We start from the raw sequence: 25,222 nt of genomic DNA, 5'->3' as shown, positions 1-25,222 counted from the left end.
TATTGTCCACAGCACAAAGCAATGAATTCATTGACAAGGTTCACATGTTATTTTCCCCAACTTCTCTATGAGAATATTCTGGTTGTGAGTCATCCAGGTGTCATAATCAAGGCCTGTAATACCACAGTAGCATCAGTCTTATGCAAGGTATCACTGGAATGCAGAGCCATGTAGTATTTCACTCATACACTTCCCTGTCCTGGAAAAACACATTTTTACAGCCCAGCTCAGGTATAGACTACTGAAAAATCACAATGCAGAAGATCTATGTAATGTTGATTCCTAATCTTAGGGGTCAGAGAAGAAGGAAGAATCGAATCTCTACCTGTATATGGTCACTGACACAAAATACAGCTGAGTATTGCCTGGCTGAGGAAGATGTGCTCTTGAAAACGGTGTTCTTGAGGGCTGAACTACTCAGGACCTGCCTGTTGTGCTCCTTAAGGAGAAAAGCAGGTCTTTTACAAGTACCTAGAACACCAGCACTTTACTGAACTGTACGGGTAGGGTAGGGCATAAGATAAGTTTGACACTAGGATTCCCACATCCTGCTTCCCAACCTGCTTTGGATTCTCTGTATGGCATCTTACTTTTCCTACAGAAGAACAAACCACTATCTCCCTGGATTCATAATGTTTAATTTTGGGATCCTCTGCAAGAAAGACAAGTAGTGAAGACACAGATAATCTACTGACAGCAACAGAAAGGTTATAAATGCTGAATAAAACATGGTTTCCTATGATTGCTTCACATCAGATTTCTCCTCAGGTATATCAATGGGATTAAGAAATTGTAGCATCACAAGGATGTTGTCACATCAGGAGATCAAGCAAGTTGCTTTTTTACCTCCTTTCCAGTTCAGGTTAGTCTGGAGCCAAAATCGTTCCTGCTCAGTTTCAGTTCAGATCACTAATAATTCCTTAACCTCTTCACCTGACTCACAACAGTCAGTTGCTGGAAAGGATTCAGTGGAGCAGAGCTTCAGGCACAGAAAATATTATCTGTCTTCCCTTGCTAAATAACTAAAGTAAGTTTTGAGAGGGTCTGGTTCTAGTTGACGTACCACAAGCCTCCAAAACTACACTCCAATTCTGGTTCAAAAGAAAAACCACATTTTTAGGTGGCTTTTGGTTGGGTTCCCATCTGCATTGCCAGCAAGTATGGTGTCTTAGTCACCTGCTGTAAGAAGTGATGGGTGCTACAAACACAAAACTCCTAATTCACTCATTTACTCAATGTGTCTGGTGAAATGTGTTTATTTGATTCCTTGCATTTGCAATTCCTTAGTCCAGTTAATTGTATTTGAAACAGTCAATAAAGCTTCTGTAACTTACAAGACTGCTGTTCTGATTAACAGATCTTCCTATCAGAAGTACCTTAATTTTCTTACCATTTCTTCCAGCATTACTGTAGATAGTTTTTCCTCCAAGGAGGTCATACCAATTAAAACTTGTGGTAGCTTTTTCTCCCTCTGTGTGACTCCATACAGAGGGCCAGATTTGCTCCCCCTCTCACCATTGATAACTTCCTCACATGAGTAGTCCCACAGAAAGGAACACACTTGTATGACTAATCTGCTCAGCAGCATACAAAGTTCACTGTCTGGACTAGAACTAAATGACTTTTCTGTAGAGCACTACAGAGGTTGCAGAGGGGATGGATTAAAACTCAGAAGTCCCTAGTGGCAAATGCCTTGCTTTGAGAACTAGACCGTTCTTCCTGTCTAACTTAACGGAGTCTGGACACCAACATTTTTTCTCAGTTATTTTCTTTCCCCTTAAAAAATAAATAAAAGACAAAGTTTTTTTCCTGTAAGGGTCTCCTCAGTTGTGCCACTCTGTCTTAGTTGGATGAAGTGCCTGAAAATGGTCTTGTTTTCCCAGACATTTGCTTGCCAAACTCGTTGAGCTAGCAGACATATAGCTCTATCTTGGTGCATACATTACCTCAGCTTAAACTAATTTATGGGATGTGGCACCTCTGACACAGTTCCCCTGTTCCAAACAACAGTCTTAATCAGTCACACTCAGAAACATGTATAATGCTGAGGAGCTGTAACTACTAGTAGCTTTCCTCCTGATTAGGACTTTGGCGCTGGTCCATTATTCAGCCCTCTGTGAACAAATGCATGAAGCAGCTCACTGGAGCAGAGATGGCATTGACAGATGGGTCAGTGATTTTTTTTCTGTCGGGAAGAACAAAAATGTGTTGAGACAACTGGGAGACAAGGAAAGTCATACAAGAGAATTCTGGCTTCTTAAATTTCTTCCTTAAAAAAAGATGTCTGGAGTGAGCCTGCACTAGGCCATGGTAGCATTTATTTGTTTTTTTCCTCGGGGTGCTATGGAGGATAGAGCTTCCTGAGGTACTGGAATATCTCTACAATCATTTTGGAATTTAGGGATGCTGATTCTGGCTCTCTGCTCTGCTTCCTAGAAAAAAATGCCAGATGTGACCCTCAATATAAGTATACCCAAGAGGCTGCTCCAGGTTGGAGCAAGGTTACACATCTCTTCATGAGCTACTCTGAAGTGTGTGAGGACTAACATCTCTACAGAGTCCCTTTCCTAGGTCTAATCTGCTTCATCTTTTCTGAGCTAAGAACTACATAAGAGAGCCCCTGGTTATGACCATACTTCTTCCTGCATAGGCTGTGGTCACTTTCTCAGCAGAGCTGTCAATTTAGTCTGATATCCCCTTCAGCATCATTTTAACCAAGGAAAGGAAGGAGATGCAGGAACTGAGGGCTAAGAATTTACAGAGAAATGCTAGATACAGCTAAATACAATCTTCTGTCCATCTGTTTCTGTAGCTTGTTTCATAACTCAGGAAAAGAATTAAGGTAATTAGCTAACAAAATTCACTTTAAAGAGTGATCAGTACGTTTGGAAGTGTTTTCCTTAAAGTTTGCAAAAAATATTTTTTTCCATTTAACTTACAATTTCTCACTGCCTCTTCCTTTACTTTCCAGCTAAGTGAGCTGTTTCAAAAGTATTTGCCTACCCTTTAAAGGAAAATGGAGAAAAAAGGCAAGAAGCTAAAAGAATGGTCAACAAAGCCAAATGAAAACATTCAAGTTTTCTCATTTTTACTAAAAAACTTAAAACAGAGGAAAACCAAATCTCTCTGAAGTTTGGTTCAGACCTTTTTTCACCCTAAAATATGTGGATGGGCAGTAAGGTGGACGAAATTTTACTGTGAGAAATGGGCTCGTGGTGAAGGTCCCGCTGGTGGGTCTGAAGCAGCTTCTTGCTAAGCTGGCCCAGCTCAGCCTCATGGCTTGCAATTTTACTTTACTTTGCCCTGCAAAGGACATTCTGTCATGCCAGGAATTTCACCCCATATTTGAAACAAAAAGCAATTAAAAAAGAAGGCAAGCATGACTCTGGTTATTTTTATCAGCATGGGTGGGGTGGAGCTGCTAGCAGTGCACCAGACCCCAGAGCTGGCACAGACTGCGCTGAGCTGGGCAGGGAGGGAAACAGAGCAGGTTTCAAGCACTCCTGAGTTGCCAAACCACCACTTCACATGGCACTAATCCTGCCCTGACCCTCCTGCCCTGCAAAAAAGGCCATTCTGCCCTACCCCAGGGCAACACTGCCTGTGCACGAGGTTTCAGCCCATGTGGATATGCCGGTTATGTCATGGTGTTCGGAAAGAAAATATTCTGGCCCCACAGCTGCGAGGGGAGGAGAGAGGAGAGGAGGGCAGGGCATGGGGAACAGCTGCAAGGCACAGGCACAGACCTGGGGAGCTGTTCCTGAGCATCAGAGAAGGGACTGGACTCCCTGCAGCCCTTGCTGAGGTAAGAGCTGGTGGCCATGGCTCCCCTGAGCTCTCCTGAAGTGGAGACAGAGGCCCAAACCAACACATGGAGGCCAAGCTGCCCTGCAGCCGGACAGTATAGACACCTCCTGTGGGATGCAGGGGAGGGTCCCGCTGTTTGACTGAGGAGGGAACTCCTGGCTCATCCTGCTGCTTCTTTCAAGCCCCATATGCCTTGGTAGTGTTTTTAGGTGTCAGACAAATACCCTGAAATCTGTCACTTTTGCCAATGAATTATGGGATGTGTAAGTATGTGGGACAACTATGTGTATGTTCTGTCTGCCTGAAATAAGATTTTTTCATCTGTCTAGAATGAGGTAGAAGGAACAGGAGGGACACTGTCTAATTTTGAAAATATAAATAGCCATAGATGAGTCTATTTTTCTCAGTGAATAGTGTCTTGTCACCTAGGAACTAAAATATAATAAGAAAAAGGTGCAAGAAAAATGATGTCTGGAGGAGACATTGGAAATACCTCTGGTTTTCTAGATGCATCCTTTTAGAATTACATCCCCTTTTCAATGTGGAACCAACTTTCTCATCCCTCAGATTTAATAGGTTTACGGCAAATGTATTTGTGTACTATGGGCTGAAGATAACAAAACCTGAAAAGATCAAAAGCCAAAAAAATTGACAAAAGCCAAACCCTAAAGCTTTTTAAGTTCAACTTCCCCTCATGCTTTCCTTCATATGTCTAACTTCTGTGTGTTAAACTAACCTGGAACTCTCTTCTCTCTGGTACCTCCAAGGAGGACTAAGAGGCTCATGATTCTGCGCTTGGCTTTTTCAGCACACTGTGCTCTCTGACTGCCAGCATCCCATAAGAAGCAAATTGCCATGACTAATAAGTTCCATCTCACACTTCACATGAAGAGGTTTGGTAGCTTTTTCCAGAGCCTTAAACTGAATCAGGGATAAGCCAACGAAGAGATTACAGATATATCAAGAGTTTACTTTGTGTGATTGCCACATATTTGCTGCCAAATACAGTATCCTGTTTTCCCTCTACACTTCACTTGGAGATCAGATCAAATAAATCTCAACTTCTCAGCTATGTAGAAATAAAGCAAACTGCCCTCCAGTTCTGAAATTCTTTTTATTTAGCCAGAAATGAAAAAAACCCAGACACTATGTTGAGAGAATTCACTTGATTTGAAAAGAGATTTTGGTGAAAGGTTTTTTCAAGTCTTTTCTGGGAGATGACCCTGTGAGTCCAAACCATGACAAACAGGACTTGAGGGAGAGAGAAAAAACAAACCTCTGTGGACTTTTTAACTTAAAAGTACTTTGGTTGTTTTCTGAGAGCTTTTCCTCTGAGCTCTGACCTATTTCCACCTGCTGCCTGGCATTTGATGAAGCACATTACTAAATGAATCCATTGTTATGGCTGGAAATAAATTTCCTTACTGGCAAAGGTTAGACTTTAGGATGCTTTTTGAGGCCTTAGACCTTACAGTCAGCACATATTTGGGTGGATGCTCAGTTTTTAGGAGCAGCTCCTGGTGTTTCTTCTCTTCTTAGGTCTCTTGATGTGATTGGGCAGAAGTGACCTTTCTTTGCTCTACAGAGACCAGTGCAGCCTCTGTAGCCAAGTGGCTGCTTGTTACCCAGAAATAAAAATATGCTTCAGCTTTTACCTGACACAAAGAAACCCATTGTGTTGAATTGACAGTAAAAAGCATCTTCAGGGAAATTATGCTGCAAGTAGTGATATATTTTGAAAGCTTATCCGTCTTTAGTTGTGGTGAGTGAATAGGAGGGCTAAAATGATCATGCTGCTGAATGCTCTTGAAAGAGTCAGGTGCTTGGTGACTGCAATGAGCTCTGGAAAATAACGTGTAAGTCTGTGGTCTGCCAGGACATTTATCTGTGAGCACATGAGTCATGACTGCACACCAACATGCCCACCAGACTTACCTGTTCTCTTCTGCACTCTTCTGTGTGCACTGCTCTGCTTACAACTTGGGCCAGGTCAGCACCTGGCTCCACTGGAACTCAAACAAATCTCCTAGAAAGCTGTCATTCTGACAGCTCTTTACTAATGAGGTAAGTCCTTTCTAGCTGCTGGTGGAAAAAAATCAGCTGATCCCATGGAAAGCAAATGTAGGCACTCCAAATGATCTAACTGGAGGAGCAGAAGTTGTGGACATTGTGATATGGTGGATTAGAGGGAGGTGCTGGGGAAATTCAGTTTATTTGGTTTGGTGGGTGTGAGATGTTGGGATGCATTTTACCATGGATGTTTAGTGCAGAAACTCTGCAGACACTAATTTCATTTGTCCATCCACTATTAAAATCACAGAGTCTTAACAGCAGAGCCTGAAGGCTTTATTGGCATAGTAAAATGCATCTGTTGGTATATAAAAATGTGTTGTACTATACAGAATAAAAATAAGGCAGATTCCTGCACCAGGAGCTCATCAATTTGATTCCAAATGCCCATGATGAATGCCAGCTTTCAGAATTTTGAGTGCCAGGCAGGCCTTCCACATGCCTTGAACTCCGGGGTTTGCTGGGGCCTCAACTCTTGCTGCACGGTTCCAATCCTTTCTTCTTCTGCTACTCCGGGCTGGCTTTTAAGGGGCTGTTGCACTGTGAGCTGTGAGAGAAACAAATGATTCCACAAACTATTCCAAGATTTTTAGGGCTCTGAAATAGGTTCAGAACTGGGAGGTGAATTTGCAGATTTATACCCTGGCACTTCCTCTGTAACCAGCTGAGCCTAATAGGTGTGAGTAGGGCATTCCTACTGGAATGGGCCACCTCTAGAGGAACCAGTAGTGGCTTAGGGCCACCACGCACTCGGGCACAGCAATGAGGTTGGGGCAGCTCTGCTCACTGCCTTTGGTAGATGCACTGGAGAAATATGTAAGGACACTGGGTGCCTTCCCAGTGATCCCCAAGGCTTGGCTTTGTTGTTTCTGATTCGAAATATATTGAACCCACATCTTCACATCCCAGAGTTTAGAGGAAAAGCTTGAAATTCACTGGTAATCTGCATTGGTTGGCTCTGACCCAACTGTAATAGGGAAAAATGTCTTAAGGGATATAAATAAATAGCAAACTTGAAGGAGACAAACTTGACAGAGGGAGATGGAGATCACTGTGGCACACTGAGGAAAATTTCACTTGCTCTGACCTACAATTTTTAGAAGTGCTGATTTTTACTGAGAACCATTTCAACCAGAGAATCTGACCATTCTCTTCAGTGATTTATTTTCATGTTATGGAAGCTAATTCTGTTCTGCACGTCCTGATATACTTGGGAGAGTGAGCCTCATTGCATAGCCTTAAACTCTGTTCAAAAGATAAAAAAATAAACAATAAACAAACTTCAGCTTTGTTTATTCTTATCAACATATAGCATCAATTGTTGCCAAGGTTCTGTGGATGGCAAGAATCAATTTCACTGAAGTGCCTAGACAACAGTCATTGTGATGCTAAAGAAATCACCACAGCAGAGGACTTCAATTCCAGTTTCCCAGCAGAGCTTTGTGGACTCAGACAGTTACTGTCTCTTAGTGCCTTATCCCCTTACTGAAATTTCTGTACGTCAGCCAAGGGCTGATGAAGAGGACATATTGAGAGAGGCTATATTTTCCTGATAGGAACTTCATTTTTAGAGCTCTCAAGAATGCATTAAGTTCATAAGAAAAAAATATTGATATCATCTTACAAATACTTTTGTCTGTCTCCAGGCCAGAAAGCTGCTTTTCTGGAGCTTCAACTGTAGCCCTGGAAGCGTGTAGGCTTTGTGAGCCTGCACTATGTGAAGAACAGGCTTGCCAGTGAACATTTCAGGAATTTGCAGTTCATAAGGATGTTGTGCTTGCAATAACATCATAAATATTTCCTTTCACATCACGCTTGCAGTTCCCAGCACTGTTAATACAGATGTATTGTCAATCCCCAGCCACTGAGGAAGGCGAGCTTGTCTGGAAACGGATTCCTTCCTTTACTGGAAAGCCCATTCCTTCCAAAGGTCTGTAGTGAGCTGGTTGTAAAGTGTGGGCCCCTGGTTTCCCTTCTAAGCACAAGGAGATTATTTTTGTTATTTCTTCTTTAGTAAAGACTCTGGGGTCTCTCATCTCACTTCCTGACGTGTTTGTTTATCCTGGGCTCGAATAAGTTCTCCACCTCTCAAAGCCACAGACACAAGAACATGTCTTAGCAAAACATCTCGATTCCTTTTAATCTATTGCAGGATAGATGGTGGAATCATTTGTTCAGCCAATTTGCTCAGTAATGCATTGACAGCAGGACTGTAGCAGATGTAAGGCAGCAGTGAAAATAATGACTATTTTTCCCTTGCAAGGCAATGTGTGTATATGCACATCAGAATCCCAGCAAGCTTCCTAAATCCTTTTGAGCTTCTTTATACATTAGCTTGCTTAAAAGTGGTTCATTATGAAGCAATCTGAAAAGTAAAGTGTTTATCTGAGAAATTAGCACAACTTTAAATCTTCTTTGTTTTATATATCTATAATAACAAAAGTTTAAAAAATCCACTCTTTGCATTGAACCTGAGCAAAGAATGAATATAAAAAAGCTGATTTTGCTCTGATTTTGCTCAAGGTTTCTGATGTGCAAAGTGTGAAGTCAGAAAAAGCCAGAAGTGAATGGCAAGATCTGCGAGAATACAGGTACAGACATCAGGGCTCTTTCTTCAGATTTAGAGATGTGTGTCCATGGGACTGCTCCATCACCATATCCAACAGCTGACTCAACACTCTAGCTGAGAGTTCAGCAAACAAGATTTTTGCTATGTTGTGTTCACTCACCTCTGTTCCTGTCAGATTGTGGTGCAGGAATCCTGACTCTCATGGTCCAGTCCAGCAGCAGCTGTGACACCATGAGCCCCACCTGGAGCTGCAATTGCATTGGCAAAGCTCCATGGAAATGGACAGTAGAGATGATGATGATGAGATTTGCTTTAGAGCTAAGGACATAGCTTTAGGTTTTAAATCTTTGAATACTCTTGAATGCAGTCTTGAATGGAGCCTGGGGGACCTCCTTTTAAAAGTGTGTCATTGCCATTGGCTTTGCAGCTTTATTCTTGCACAAATTCCATGTTCCATAGGGTGGAACCCAGCAGAGCTGCAGCCCTTGTTGAGTACCAAACTCTGCCAAGAAAAAAGAGCTTTAATGCTTTGTTGTTTGAAACCTGCAAGAGCAAAATCTTCAGCGGAACCCTGCAAGGGGGATATCACAACATCCACTTTTCTGCATGGAACTCAGATGAGTGAGATTTGAGTGTCAAAACACCATTGTTTCTGAAGAGATTGTTATCTTGCCTAATGATACAAGCACAGATTATAAACCTTGGATCTCATCTTGTCTATTTACAAAGTATGCAAAACCAGGAACACATTCCCCCGAACACAGTGGGAGTCAAGATGTTTTCAGTTCTTAGCTTTTCAGAGACATCATGGTGAAATGTTCACTGCTTCAATGTTGAATTTGTTTCTTTTCTTTGCCCTCACTTAAGTAACTCTGTCCTGTGCTCTAATACACAGAAGAGCATGCATGCCCTTGTGATATAAATATGTACCTAATGAAGCCATTCTGCTCATGTGTTTGAGGTTTTCAAATTGCTTTTAGTTTGCCTGTGCTTTGGGTGGTTAAGGTACCTGTGCTTTGTGGTTACTATCAGCTCAGGCTGTTAGTTATCGGACTTTGATAAATTGTTCTCTAAAGACTTTGTGTTTATTGACCATGTCCAAAGGACTCAGTTGAGCTTTAAGGCAGTTTTTAAGAGCCCCATTAATTTCACTCTTTTTCAAATCCAGATAAGCAAATTAATGAGGCAAATGCTGATCCCTCTGAAAACTCAGCTGGACTTTTTCTATCCCTTCCCATAGATTACCACTAGGAAATACTCTGCTGGAAGTGAGACAATAGCTACAGGAGCAGTGGCTGTTGCAGACTATACCCCTCCTCAGAGTGGCTGAGGCTGGATGTGTGGCAGGGGGGTTGCGTGTGTAACCTCACCTAGCAGGAAACACAGCAGTCCACAATCCTGGCCTACGTGGAGTGAAAACTGTTCTTGTAAAAGGAGCAGGAGAGAGTTATGTGGCACTTTGGCCTCTTCACAAGGACAAACTCATGTCAGTTTACTTTGTTGCTTTTCTACAAATAAGCACATTTTGAGGGAGATTTTATTTCCTCTCCCGAAGTTTGTATATTCAGAGTAGTGTTTCCTAACACAAGACTCAGTGCTCATCCTGTGTTCTTTGTCCTTTCATCTCCAACAATCCAAAATTAATATTGTGGTTCTGTGTTTTTCCGACTACGCTTTAGTATTACACATGGATGGCTCCAGTTTGACTTATGACGTGTGCCTTGAAGAACTATTATTATTATTATTATTATTATTATTATTATTATTATTATTTCTTCCAAAAATTAATCAGGCTTTTTTTTTTAATATGAAGCAATACTTCTCATTGTTTATTTGCTTTGTAGGGCTTGTTGTCACTGAGTTTTGCTTTTGTATGTTTTCATCCATATCTACTGGAGTCTCATGGTATTTCTGTTGAAGTCTCTTGTCAGTATTGTCTTTAAATTTATTTAGAGAGATGACCAAATGGAACGGGATGAAAGTATTCTCTGCATAGTACCAAGTGTAACATTTGTTTCTGAGACTGCCCTGGCTTTGGTGCACATGGCTGCTGGTCTTTGGAGCCAACAAGCTCCTTATATTTCATTGTCTAACACACAAACAAGCCCCAGTTGCATAAAATATTGTCATGAAATGCAGTGTAATTTTGCAATCTGTGAATTGAGTTGAGCTTGAAGCAAATCTCCCTGTCCTGTGAACCTAAGCAATGGTGAAATTTTGAATCCATGTGTGAATTCTGTGGGTCAGGCTATCTGCAGCAATTTAATTGCTGGATATTGCTAGGACCTGATTAGTATCTGAGGATTCAGATGCTGACAGTGACTCATTTCCTGCTTACTGCCAAGGGAAATGTGCTTCAACATAAAGCAACGTGGAGGAAGAAAGGATAGGGAAAAGCCAGCCATTTCACAAATGGCATTAGACTGAAATCTTTTGTCCTAGGAATTATTTAAAACAATGCATAGTCTGTGAAAAATAATCTGGAGAATCTCCATGATTAATCTCTCCAGAGCAGAGCAGACTGTGAAAGCCAACAACAAATAAACCACAAAGCTCAAAGTGAAAAACAAACAAACAAACAAACAAACAGAAATCAGAACCCAAAAATCCATTCCAGGATTTTTAATTTAGGACAAAAAGTGGAAAATGCTTTAGATTGACTTTAAAAAAAATTTAAAAGGCATGTTCTAACTGATTGCAGTGAACTAAGAGTTCTATCACTCTGTTCTTCCAGCGAAGCAGACTAGATTTTTTTTGTAGTTTTGGAAGGGGTGAAAGAGCAGATTCTCTCTCAAATCAGTTTAGTTTAGAGTGCAGCCTGAGGTAGCTCTGCTTTCTGCCGTCAATGGATGAAACAGCATTTTCTCTTCACACACAATAATAACTGCTAAAGGATGTTACTTTCTCTCTTGCTGGTTTCCAATTGCACTTTCTATTATTCTAGAATTCACTGACCTTCTTGGAAGAGCCTCTTGAAAGTGCTTATGCAGATCATAGGCAGGTCTTTATGTCTTATGCCTGTAATGCAAACAAAATCTCCTCAGTCTATGGTATCTCATTTGCCCCTTGAAGTCAGCCAAAACGCCTCCGATTTATTTTAGTGCTGTTTGGCTCAGATTCTGAATGTTGATTTACTAATGTCACACCAATAAACACTGCTTGAGTTTTCTGAAAAACAGCTGAAAGTTGTATATTTACTCTTCCTAACTTTCCTCTTAGAAGATGACACACACATCCTTAAGCCAAGCCTAGTCTGAATTAACTGCTGTCAAAGAATACCTGACATAAATAACATTGTGTAAAAGGGAGGAGTTTTTTAACTCTCACAATGTTCTCATACTCAGACTTGCTGTATTAATAGGACCTTGTACATACAATTTTGACTAACAGGTAGTGAAAAGCTCCATCAAATTAGAATCTTCCCCTTTGGACTGGCACTGCTCACTGCTTCCATGCTCTTCATTAGAAAAAATATATCTGATCTATAGTTCTACCCATAAATTGGTTTTCAGGCACTTTCTCTGCAGATCACCAGACAGCTGGCATAAGATACAACAACCCACATTTCCTTAGAGAACCTCCAATGAGAGCAATTTGGATCAGAGAGCGATTTTAAGGATATTTAGCATAAAATGTAATGGGTAAGTGATACCAGGGCAGGGTTGTTGTCATGGGTCTTGAGCTGGCTCTTTAGCAGAAAATAACTGGGCTGTTTCAGGACCTCTCTAGCAGTTTTGGTGATCCTGCCTCTCATGAAAATGGCTCTGTTTCACTGCCTCCACAGAAGTAAATCTAGCAACAGGTTTCAGCAGAGATGTAGGAATCAACTCTTTTCCATCCTAACTTAATATCAGGACTCTGTATGCTACTCTACTTCATAAAAATACTGCTGTTCTGTCCATGCAGAGATACAAGGAAATGAAAAAAAATTGAAACTACTCCAAAGCCATTTATGTCCACTTTTATAACATAACTACTCCAATGGTCTCTTCTAAAACAAGAGGAAATATATACTGAGATCTAATTCCAATTCAGAAATGTGCTTGATGCTTCTGATTAACTGTAAGCATATTAAAATACTCCTAAATGAAGATGCGAAGGTAAACAACCTTGTTGTAAATCAGGTTCACAGTTTGTGATAAGATTTCCTATTATTGCATTGTTACTTTCAGGAAGCAAAGAATGCTTACTGTAAATTTAATGCAGTAACCCAGCAATGACTGCCAAGGTTTCTTTTAGAAGGAGCCAACTTGGTTTACATTCTTCTGTATTTTTATGTAGTGAATATTCTTTTCAAAACCCCTCTTTGGCCTTTGTTTTCCTGTCAGTGTGGATTAATGAAACTGCTCTGTCATAGGGATTGTCACGTACATTGACATGGAGCTTCTGTTACAGGTATAAGTTGAACAATTTGCCTCTAAATGACAACCTGCAAAGGGTTTTACTCATGTTCCTTGCATTCCTTCCTCAAGAAGAAGTTTTTATGGTCACTGGTGGCTTTACCAGAGTGTGCCAGGTGCAGATGAAATACAGGGCTGTCACCCTCAAAGAAATTGAGTTCCACAACAGTATCAGGCATTTGAGTTGTGTTCACTGTGTTAAGCAGTTTCTATGGAGTCTACATTCTGAATCTGACAAAATAAAATGCTGAAGGGAGAAGCACACAGTTTTGTGGAGTGTTGGAATGATTCCTCAGCTGCCTTGAGCTGAATGTAGTTCCTAACAGATGAAAAACATTTTTGTTCACTTGAGATAACTGCAAGGCAGCCAAATTATTACATTCAAACTTTCCAAAGCTTGGAAGTATTTGCTTCTGAGTCACAGCCAAACATGAACAACTGCTGCCCAGAAGGGACATTGTTGTTTGGAAAGAGAGAGACAGCGATAACTGATTGCCATGCTGAGCCTGGAAATTCCATCTCAACCTTGTCTCCAGCATCACGCTTCTGCAGCGCTCTCTTGAGCTCCACCACTGCTGAAGCGGCAGCCCAGGAGCAGCAGACCCTCCTTCATGATGTAACAAACTGCTCCAACAAAAACTGTGGTGAGTCTCTACACTGAGAAACAAGTAGTCTAGCAAGCAGGTAGCCCAGAGAACAGAAAGCAGTCATCAGTGTTCCTTCCAAAAAACATAAAAGTACTACATAAAACTCAGCAACTTTTTTTTTTTTTAAATTTGATTTTGAGTTTTTGATTTGTGTGGTCAAACAAGATGTTCTGCCAGAATTAAATACAGGTCAGCCTTTATCAAATGAGTGTGAATAGTTGGCTATTAACAGAGAAATTGTGACTTCAAATTGCCTATGGCAATTTATTTTTGCATGTTGTGAATGCTATTTCATCTGTTTTTTGAAAAACAGTTGTTCTTGGAGTAAGAACTAAACATTCCAAGGACCTACCATAAATTAAAAAGAAACATGTAGAATCTTTGCAGAAAAAGTCACAAAGGAAGTGCCTTCAAAACAGTTTTGCATTGGACTGAGCAAGAGATACCCACTGGGATACTTGTGGGGAATCAAAAGGGACAGACATGCAATATTTGATCTTTACTTTATTTAAGGTACCAATATGTCTCTATCCAATCTTCCCCAAGAAGTCTTTCTTGAAAATCTTAGTATGATCTTTCCTTCTCAAGTATCCTGCCATTTTTTAATGGGAGAAGGTATTAACTTCAGGAAACTGTAAAAAAAAAAAAAAAAAAACACTTCTAACATGAAAACAGTGCTTTTCCTGTGGTGCTTCAAGTCTGTGTATGGATTTCACTTACCACCAACCAAAATGTTCCTTTTCTAAGAGAAGAAAGACTGACTCTTGGAAAGGACTAAAAGATTCTGGGTGTTTGGAGTCTCTCCTTGCTGCCAGCCTTTCAGCTAAATACAGTTGCAGACTCTTCACTATGCATATGGGGCTAAAAAGCAGATGTCTTTCAAATTCCCTGAAGTTTCTGTAGCTGTCATTTAAAAGAAAACACCTTTGACTTGTGCAGCAGGCAAGACTGAACTGAAACCACAGGGAGAGAGTAAATATGATCCTCCTGGTGAAACCACAGGGAGAGAGCAAATATGATCCTCCTGGTGTCATTTTTAAAGCCTCTTTTCTGTCTGTAACTGCTCTTTAAATGTAAATAAACACTGTTCTCTTAATATGTGAGTTTCTACCCCAGAACTCTATTAGGGATTGCACAAATATTACCTCAGTGTATGTTCAGACATTATTAAAACAAATTACTCTATTGCAGCAGAGCTAAGGCCCATTCATTCATTCATTCATGATGGTGGTGGACTGTGCAATGTCCCTGAGGTATGCCAGGAACAACTGTGCTGTTGTAAGCTTACACAATCAGTTATTCAAAATTGATTTATTTTGTTAATATCCTATAATGGCTCCCAGGAGGAGATGAAAACAAACAGATCAGAGCTGATTATGCCTCCAGGTTATAGCTTGAGACAAGGCATTAACCCGTGGGTCTAGAACTCACAGCTACAGAAAGACACTGCTTTGTGCTCTGTGTGCCTTTTTCTTTCTGCCACCCTTTGAACCTCACAGTATTCATGAGCCTCAGGTCTTAAACCACCACAGGCCTGCATTGTACAGCTTGGACAAGGTCTCCAGATTGCCTGGACTGTACCTGGCAGAAGTCTAAAGGGGTCTGTCTTGTACACACAGCTATAGGTAGTTTTAAAGCATCCTTTACATCTTCCCTGTTCTTGGCCTCCTCTAGTCTTTGGCCAACTCCTGGCATTGGATAAAACTGGCCAAGGAAATAATATCCAACAGCTGAAAATCCCTGGTGAACAGAGACAACTACTTTGCTCCCCTTTTTATACTCTGTGTATTGAAAACACCAAAGGCGTGACCTAGAACAAAAAGGTCTGTATTGGAATTGGCTCAGCCTCGATAGAGAATTTGGAGCCATGTTCTGATTTGGTTTCCAAGAGGCATTTTAACATATAGATGTCTCTCTTCCTCTCAAAATCATTGCTCATGGCTTCATCATTTCATGGTTTTTATCATTCATGGACATCGTTTCATGTGTTGTATGTTCCCGACTCTCCATTTGTCTCCATTTTCCAGTCAGATGAAGGTTTCCATTGCCTTTAATTAGATTTAATTAGTGATATAAATGCCACAGAAGAGGGGTCATTACTAAGCTTGCTGCTGAGGTCATTCCTTAACCACTGCTGCTGTAAACAGCCCATGAATTACTTCTGCAGGAACAAAGCAAAAGGCCGGAGACACAATGGCAGCAGTCTGCTATGTCCTATGTCCACACTCACTCCAAACTGCTGTGAATGTTCTCAAACCAGAGGCTGTTCATCCAGCTGGATGAGGCTCACTAGAGACAGTGGCTGAGAACATAATTTCTGAGTAGGACTGTTACATTGGCTGCTGTCAAATGCCTTGTGGCTCAGTCACATATGAAAACTGCAATACTGGGAACTGCTTTGCTCATAAGTAGTGCACCACAAAGTGGAATTATCTATCATACACATTCCTCTTCCCAGCAAAGCTGGATAAGGGCTGTCAGATCTTTTCTCTAAACCTAAAATTCTTACCTTGGAGCTAATTGACTGCTGATCATTTTGTAGCCCCACAAGACTAAATCCTTGGGATTCTGTTGCCAGGTTGTGCTTGCCTCTGCAATCCATTCTCTTTGATGGTTCCTGTGGAGCAGAATCTGCCTGGCCTGAATAGTGATAGTTTGTTGAAAGAAAAGCCATCCCCTATATGTAAAAGAATCCCAAGTTTTCCTTACATTCCCGTATCTCTGAGGCTTTAGTGGATAAGAAGTCCTTATTTCAATCCTTTGGCAGCAATCTTGGGATCTGTCCAATTAAACAGTTATATTAGTTCAAATAAAAGAGACCAGGACCAAGGGTACATTTCTGGTTTCTTAAAGTCTAAGTCAACTGTTGCTACTTTAATGGTGTTTGGCCTTCAGATCTAGGCCTGATTCAAATCTCTGAGGGCTGGACCTTCAAGGCAGAGCTGCCCATGCATCTCTTGGGCAGCTGTATTGAGTGTAGCAGACTGACACAACTGCGGCCCTGGAATGTTCCTACACCTGTGGCTGAAGGCTCTCAGTGGACACTTTGGAGTGACACTTCTGAGTGTCTTCTGGGGCTTCTGGGGCATCTGCACGTTTAAAAGCTGTTGGGAATCTCTGCATAGCCTGAGGCCTGCCCAGAGCTTACTTTAACTGTGATCCTCCTTGCAGGGGTGGCAGGGCTGTTGCAGGCTCCTAATGCAGCTGTGTCACTCTGTGCTGACAATGTGATGGGCTTCATTCTTTGGGCCCTGCTTTATTACAAGATGTTTGGTTTGTTTCTTTTCTTTTTAGTGATGTGTATAAAACTTGCTGTTGTTTAATTTGAGAGTTCCTTATAAGGTGAATGAAAGGCATGAGGTAAAATTGATTGAAAGTATACGTGTCATGAAGACTTGAAATTATTTTCTTCCACACTGTACCTATTTTGACTATTCAGATGCTTAACTACCTATGGTTTTCACTAGAATCTCTAAATATACCAGTAATGCATAAACAGCATTAAATAATAGTAGTGTTACATACATATATCTATAAATACATATAGTATATATACAGCATAAATCTGTTTTGTAAATATCAATTTAGGGCTCTGCTTTTTTATTCAGAGCTTTTTATCAAGGCAATCTTTTGGTTAAATTTAAAAGCGCATGAAATTTCCAATAAAAGTCAAACTCTAGAAAAATAAAAGAGCAGGCACTAGGACAAAAAGGATGAGCAAATAATAACATTTATATGTAGAGTATGGATCAGATTTCAAAAGCAAATGGAATAAACTTAAGCAAAACAGCGTGTATTCCAAATTGGAATCAGCTATAATATTATGAGAAATCTGTGTACCTCCTATTGTAAATATTTATGCTTTTGAATTTCCTTAGTAAACTGCCAGATATTATTCCCCAAAGAACATTATTTACTTGTTTTAGATTTTAGCTTATCTGCCCTTCAGTTCTCTCATGAGATCAGATTCTCACATTACTGACACATAGGGGTTTTTAAATTGCAGATCAAAGGGGAATACAATTCATACATGCATTACAACATTGTCTTTTAACACCTAGTAGACAATGGTGACTAAAATTTGACTTCATAAGGCATTAAAATTTGAGTATGATGCCAGAAAAAGTGCCATAAATCTCCCTGGAGCTGAAATTCACTTGTTTTCCTCATATGAGGAAGTCTGCACAGTCTTCTTTATGCTGAATTGCTGCCAGTACTGCAACACAATTTCAAAGGGAGAATTTCATGCACTCGAAGATCAGGGGATTATTAGTCCGGGGATTATTCTATTTAAATTTACATATGAATTCTGCTCTGTCTCAGTCTACCTGCAATTATTGGTTTCTGACAATACACTATCTATTGATCAGTCTTCAAGATTATGGGACAGACCCTGAATTCTGGCCTGCCAATCTAATTCCAAATGATTGTGTATCTGTGGATAATTTTTGTCCCATCTTTCATGCCTTAAATTTTGTCTGCTGTCTACTTTCCCCAGTCCTCAATAGAGATACAGAGAGGCTTACATGCCTTTGACTTATCTGCCTTGATGCCTACCTGAAAAAAGTCACCATAACAAAGTTGGTTGTTATTTCTGCTTTGAGCTTTTAAATAGAAAAATGCCCAATTGACTTCAATGGCACAAGATACAGCATTTTTTTCTATAGGAGGCTGCAAGGGAAATGGAAACTCTCAGTGAAGACTTTATCTCTTCACTAGCTCACAGAGTCAGTAATTTAAGGTGAGCTTCCTCTATGCATTTGCCTATCTCATATCCTTTTGGAAAATTTCCTCTTTCATCCAGGAAGATGTGACTGGGCATTAAAGTATGAAACATGCTGCCACAATTGCATATGCTTTCCAACATCACTGATAACATCCTGTTCTGTCATGTTAGTGTGCCTGTTTAACTTGTAAGTTCCTTAGGTCAAGGACTGTCTACAGCTCCTTGTTTGCATAGTAATTACTAAATCTTTGTCCATCTTGATTAGTCCCTAGACATTACAATAATAAACAAAGCAGTTAGGAATCATCAGTCAGATCAGAATTGAAGCAGAAGCATAAAGGCAAAGGCTCATCTTCCCTTGTGCCATTCATTCAGTCTTTTTTCAGCACATGACATTTCCACCTTCTCCTTCCCAGCAATCCCCATCTCTTATTTTTTCTTTATGTGGCTAAAAAAAAAGGTAAGAGAATAACCTCAAAAGTTCTTAGAAAAAATTTGTCATCTGAGCCCCTCTGAGTCCAGACAACAACACAAAATTAGAAAAGCAGGGGGGAAAAAAGAAAAGAATGTTTCGTTTTGTAAAAAAGTTTTGATCAAAACAGCTGCAATTTGCAAGGATTAGATCTGGTCCACTGTCATACAGAGGTAAGAACTGGACACTGGCTCTTTATGATTTCACAGCCCTCTGTAGGCTGCCAAATTAAGTATGCTTTGGAGGAAAGTCTGAAAAAAGAGCTGGCACCAAAAAAATTTTGGTGTCCACTTCCAGGCCTAATAGTTTTCTTTTAATCTTTAGCCAGGGCATGGGAAATACAATCCTCCTTCAATAAAAGTATTTAAGTGATCATCTGTTGGACTGGTATGACTTGAAATTTGCCCCCTTTATGGGATGAATAAGCTTCATGGAATCTGGCTATAAGCTGAAAAATCACTATGGAAATTTTTACGAACTTTCTCTCCTCTTTACTCCCCCAAAAGTAACATTTTCACTTCTAGAAACAATTTTCCTTCTTCTGATGGTGTGTGAAGAGGAAACCAAGGACAGCATATATCTACCTGGAATAATACCTAAAATTCTTCAAGGTTGTCCTACTGTATTTTAGTTCCCTAAATCTCTCTTTCACTGTCATGTGGCCATCTAAGTGATTTTCTGTGTCCTGTTGTATGCTTACAGATAGGAAAAGGAAAAAAATAATTATTTACTTTTGGCTAGGGCCTGAAATAGTAAGTGAAAGCAGATGATGAACAACCAAAGTCTCTATACTGTACATGGGTTTTGCAGGGTTTTTTCCTAGTTCTTTTGAAATCCACACTCCCACCCCCACATACACGTGGCAGTGTTTGTAGGTTTGGAGCCTTGGGAGTGTTAGCAGCTGAGTGTTGTGCAACCTTTCCCCTCCAGGGCAGGAGCTCCTCAGCTTCTGCAGCCAAACCACTGCTGGGCACTGGTCAGCCTGAAGCAAGGAGACCATGGCAAAACAAACATGCAAACAAAAGCCAGTGTCCTGTGGAAAGCATTGCCCAACAAACAGACAATGGACAGTGAGTTATTTGCTGCTAAGACATCTTAAATCAAATACCAAAAGACATTAAGACTCTCTCCATTAAAGGCTCATGATTACTCTCTGTGGGGATATTATACACACTTCTATGACACGATGCAAATGTGAGGGACTGAAGGACAGATTGGCTATCTAAACTTGACTTGCCTGTTTCAGTTTGACAATACAATTTTCACTTTCTATTCTGGGACTCTTAAACAAATTTGTAGTTTTCTCAGCTTTCTTTGTTTAGGCTCAGAGGTTGCTGTGCTTTGATAATAAAAGTAACACTTAGTTTTTACACAATATCTGTCATAAGTGGAAGACAATGCACTTCACAAAATAGATCTGTGTCATTACCCTTTTACCTGAAGGAAAAACAAGGCTTTTACATGTGAAGAAATCGGCTTTTGATTATTAAAGTATTACATATAAAATATTTAATATAAAGTTGTTTTTTTAAGGAAGATTAGAGCATGCTAATTATTATTTTTTATTTTTGTTTACTCTTGTGGTAGATCTGTCCTGACTTTAGAGTAGGCAAAATGTGGTTCTTGGTGGTGGCGTGCAAATCACTGAATCCTTATTTCCCTTTATATTCTTGTGTATTGAAAATAATGATGATGTTTTGTTTTTAATTTTAACATACTGATGATAATTCAAAGCAGATTAATAAAGTTACATTTAGAAGTAATGGTGAAGTGCTGCAAGACCTTTGGCTTGGAAGTATTTAATGACAGGCAAGGCAATATTATTCATTTACTATAATATTCTGGACTGCTCCTGAAATACTGATACTAAACCCAAAGAACCATGACTGTCTACTTACATGAGCCTTATTGGATTAACAAAGTAAAGGAAATTATGGTTTTTAAGGAATCACTTTTTTGTCACCTCCCATGCTGTTCTGCTGTGGCAGTGGCAGCTCCTGCATTGACAGCAGCATCTTGGTTTGGATATTATCTCAATCATATTTCACCTTGATAGCAGATTTGTAATGTGCTGAGTTGCTTTCCTCAAGCAGAGGTTCTGGAGCTGGAAAGAGGCAGCTGCATTGCACCCAGCCAGTAGTAAGCACTTCTAAAAAGCATGATACTACAGTCATTCATCTATAAACCACCTCCCCTAAGTTTCTCCTGCAGACTATGCTGGTCCCACCTTTTAACAGGACCAGCCAACCCAGATGTCCCTGTTCCTTGCTGGGACCTCACACCCACCCACTTCCCTTTCCTGAAACAGCATGCCAAGGAGCATGAGGGATCACACAAGTCCATGCCCAGACATCTGTTTGCTTTCTATTTGGAAAAACTGCTTTTCACATTATATAGCCCAGTGTGCACGTCATCAGACACCCACAGTGTGTCTGGAATGTGGTGATACAGGAGCCTCTTGTTGGCAGCATCCAACATTTTTATCAGCACTTCAGTACTGAGAGGTCTGAGTGCTGAGAGGGGTGGGTTGAACTGAGGATATGAAGTGGTCACTCACTAGAAATGTGAAGGGAATTAAGGTGTGTGACTGTGATGGGATGAAAACTTTTAACAGTATTTGGTCCCTGCTTGTCACTGTGAAAGAGCTATAAGGTGCAGAGGAAGAGTCAAAAATAAAATAAAGAGCACAAGAATGAGCCTTTCCACTGCAAAGCTGGAGCGCTGGAAAAGGAAAGGAACTGCTGCTGGTATCTGCAGTCTTTGAGGTCTCATTAATCACTCCCTCATTTGCCTTTTGCAATGCCAGACCTTGAGTTCCCAATGATTTTTCCCTATTTTTTCTCCGTACCCTCAGAACCTACTTACCACTGAGCATTTGAATGTTGTGTTTACCATGGAGAAATTTCCAGTGATTTCTGAATTAGTTTCTTGGTGTACAGTATGTTATTTCTCTTGTTTTTCCTTTAAATTGCCTTATTTCTCAATGATGTTATGTGCAAGAAAATTACTTTTTTTTTTCTTTTTGTGAGAACATTCTGCCACAAATTAAGCTCTATGTAGGAAAATGTAGGAAATGTAAGAAAATTAGTTACTATCCCAAATCTAATAAGAAAGTGCGAGAGAACTAATGCTTCTCTGTGGCAGTTTTTCATAGGATAAGGTAAAACTGTCATCTAGTGGTCATAATCTGTTCCTGAATTACTGTTTTCATTTGGATATAGCCAGAATATTTCTTATACCCAGGATGAAATATACTGAAGCATACCTGAAAATACTGAGCTAGGAAAAAAAAAAGTGTCTGAAAGGCTTTGAGGCTAAAAGCGTTAGAATCTTTCATAAACAAATTTAAAACTTGGTGCAGCTAAGTTGTGAAGTCCCTTTTTCCTCTTTCTCCCACAACTTGCCACAGTGACATATCACTTTCTGCTTTACTGAACAGCTGTGGGAGGCTAAAGATCAAGATAAATGAAGCTAAAATGGGCCATCAAAATAACCTCTCAATGGTCATCCTGCTACAGTCATTTTACAGGACAGTCTCAACTACTCTGCAACAAGCACGTTAATGCTGTCAGAATAAAGCTGACTGTGTGCATCTCCTCACTTTGATCTTCTTTGTGTACCAGTGTTTTGCTGCAGCTGATTGGTAAAAGTAATGCTGACATCTGCATAATAAATGAATAAATGTGAAGAACAGCAGGATTGGTACATGGTATAATAAGAATATGCTCTTACAAAAAAGGAAAATTGGCAGAGCAAAATGCAGTGTTATGAGTTTGATGACAGGCTGGAATGTTACTCCATAGTATTAGCACTTGCAGGTAGTACCTGTGATACTCAAAGCAGCTGTGATTCTCAGATTTTTTTTAATGAAAGAGAAATTAATCTGTAGTGATGAGTAAGGAAGCTTTTATGCAAACAGTATCTCCTGGAGTGAACTGGCTATACTGGTATAAATCATAATACTTAGCAAACTAGCTTCCTGTCCAGTTTGGTTTCCAGATTCTGTTTATAATTTGTTTTTTCAAAAGGTGGTGGATCCCTAGTTTTGGATTAGGATCCCTTTATTCAAGGTGCTTTGAAAACTCAGAACTTCAAGATATCATCTGCCTTATAATACTTAAAGTTTTAAGCACATATTGAAGGGCAACGCTGACAGACGCAGATGATGGGGATAACAGGGAAATTACAAGACAGTCTTTATGTGGTTAAAAATAATTTCACTATACCCACACACTCAAGAATGTAATTGCTATTGAGCAGATGTCATTGAAGAGGTTTAACAAAGATATTGAATAAAAACATCTTTCTTGGTGTTTATGCAGTTTCCTGACTGAGAACAACCACTGAGGTAGATTCTTTTTAAACTTAACACATGGTCAAAAATAGCTGTCATCTTTAGTCCATCAGAGAGAAAAGATTTCTCAATGGTGAATGCAAGGGAGAAAAAGTTAGGATATGGAAGCCTTTCCTATATATTCATTATGAAATATATTTAGTAGTGAATATTCTTTGCTTAGTGTTTTCTGTGAATAGGTTTTGATCTGACTGCATAACTGCTGTGCAAATGTATTTTTTTATCTTTCTTTCTAGTTATGACTAAATGCACTGTACAGTTTTATTTCCCTACCAAATAAATTTGAATCAGTTTTTATTCTGCTAGAGATTTTAGATTTTTTAAAATTTCATTTTAATAAATTGGGGGTTTTGAATAAAATTATTTAGAATTCCCTTGCCAATACACTCATTCTCAAGATTTGTGTAAGTACACTTATTCTTTGGATTTGTATGAAGAAATGCCTGCTACATCTAGAGGGAGAATGCTCAAGTAAAAATCACCCAGCTCTAACAGGAAAACTTAAATTTCTGTAGCCAAGAGGATAAACACAGAAGATCCTCAGGTTATTTTAATTCAAAACTGAAAGTAAGCTGAGCAGAACTTCAGCAATCTCACACTGAACCAAAGGGTTACAATGGACAGCAGGGTTACAAACTAGGCTGTAAGTAGTAAACCACCAAATATGAGTAAGCGATACTGGCAGGAGAACATAGCTGCAAATCCTGCAAGTCATTGGGATTCAGGGACTGAGTAATGTCTGAAACACCCCTTTTACTGGACTCTGTTATTAGGACAGCTGTTTGAAGCAGGTAAGTGAGGATGTAATTACTTTTCTGTTGATATTTGCAATGTTAACAAGTCTTATGTGGTTTTGTTACAGTGGTGAAGGGCTTGACCTTGTTCCTGTGAAACAATTTCCAGTTAGAGACACCCAGAAATGGAAGCTATGTTCAGCCTCAGGATTCGTGGTGCATCCATTTTTTAGCATTCCATTGTCATCCTAAAGAACAGGTGAGCAGCTACTCACTCAGAGAAAGTGCTGCCATGCTGTGCGTGTGAGCTGGGTGCTCTCTACAGTCATAAGATAACTGCGAGTATTAACTGCTTGTCTAGAGCAGGAGTGGCGGTTAGAACCTGTCAGGAGACTGAAAGATGCGTATGAAGATAAAATACAGCAGTCAAAGTGCAAGATGCAAATTTGCCAAAATTAAAAGTTGCAGCATGAGATAGAGCATTGGTAAATGTGGTGAAAGCCAAAACTGTTCTGTACGGGATGAGCTGAAAAGCTGCTGACTTTCTTCCTGTGACTTTGCAACATCCTGGGGAGTTCAGAGGGCAGGCTGGCCTGACTGCTAAGAGTCAGCCAAGACAGCACTTTTGTGTGGAGGATGTCTGCACCACAAGAGCATCATGGTGCTCAGAGGAGCAGCAAGCACCTGAGGGAGAGAGAGGAGTACACAAAGAGACTCTGCTTTAGAATTCCGTGCTGCTGGGGACCAAGAGCATACCAATGCATGTGTGTATACATAAGACTCTTAATCTTATTTTTCAAAATCACAATCTAAAATTCTGTTTTTCTGCCCATAGCAGGTCTGAATGTGGAACAAAGTAAAGGACAAAGAAAATAATCAACCAATTAGCAACTTAGCAATGTCCAGGTGTGGAACTTACATGATTTAGTCCAGTGTAATAGGCCTGTGAAGGATGATAAAACCCTACAGGGAGGCAGCAGGTTAGCAGATAATACATTTCAGTGAATATATATTGCTTATAAACTGGCAACAATCTACCTTCAAGAGCTGATGAACCCCATTTATGAACACTGAAGAATGTAAAACACTTTCCAGTCCACAGAAAAACTGTCTTAAGAAGTGATGTCACTCTGGTTTGGAGTGGGAAAAACAGATCACTGGTCAGTACAACACCTATTTTAAGTGAGGAATTTCAGAGGATTATGCCCGTGTTGACTGGCTCTCTTCCTTGGTCAGTCGCTGGAAACCGAAGTTCCTTTAAAAGTTGGTTGTAGCTGCTTGATACTCAGCTTTGATCCCTTCCACTGACAAAAATGACATGAAAAAATGGAGAACAGCAATACTTGCTTGCAAAAAGCACCTGGCAAGAGTGGCTGTTTGACAGCTGCTAGAGGGAGAGTAAATAACCAACTGTATCAGTTTACATGAGTAATACATTTAGGA

General features: G+C 40.1%; 1 protein-coding gene across 2 annotated transcripts in view; it reads left to right on the top strand.

Moving 5' to 3' along the window:
- SLC35A5 (solute carrier family 35 member A5) overlaps window positions 1–25,222 on the top strand; it is a 167,118-nt gene that overhangs the window by 82,661 nt on the left and 59,235 nt on the right. Inside the window, exon 9 of one of the 2 annotated variants that reach the window (XR_008482758.1) lies at window positions 23,908–23,995. The exons of the other annotated variant lie outside the window; for it this stretch is intronic. The gene's annotated coding sequence lies outside the window, so the exon portion shown is untranslated. Of the gene's footprint in view, window positions 1–23,907; window positions 23,996–25,222 lie in introns of those variants that run through there. 2 annotated transcript variants of the gene reach the window in all.

The sequence above is a fragment of the Melozone crissalis genome, unplaced genomic scaffold, assembly GCF_028551555.1.
Source record: "Melozone crissalis strain CALT ecotype California unplaced genomic scaffold, PUWL_Pcris_2 ptg000008l_1, whole genome shotgun sequence".
NCBI classification, from domain to species: Eukaryota; Metazoa; Chordata; class Aves; order Passeriformes; family Passerellidae; genus Melozone; species Melozone crissalis.
The sequence above is the reverse complement of the archived record's forward strand: the minus strand, read 5'-3'. Positions and strand labels throughout refer to the sequence as shown.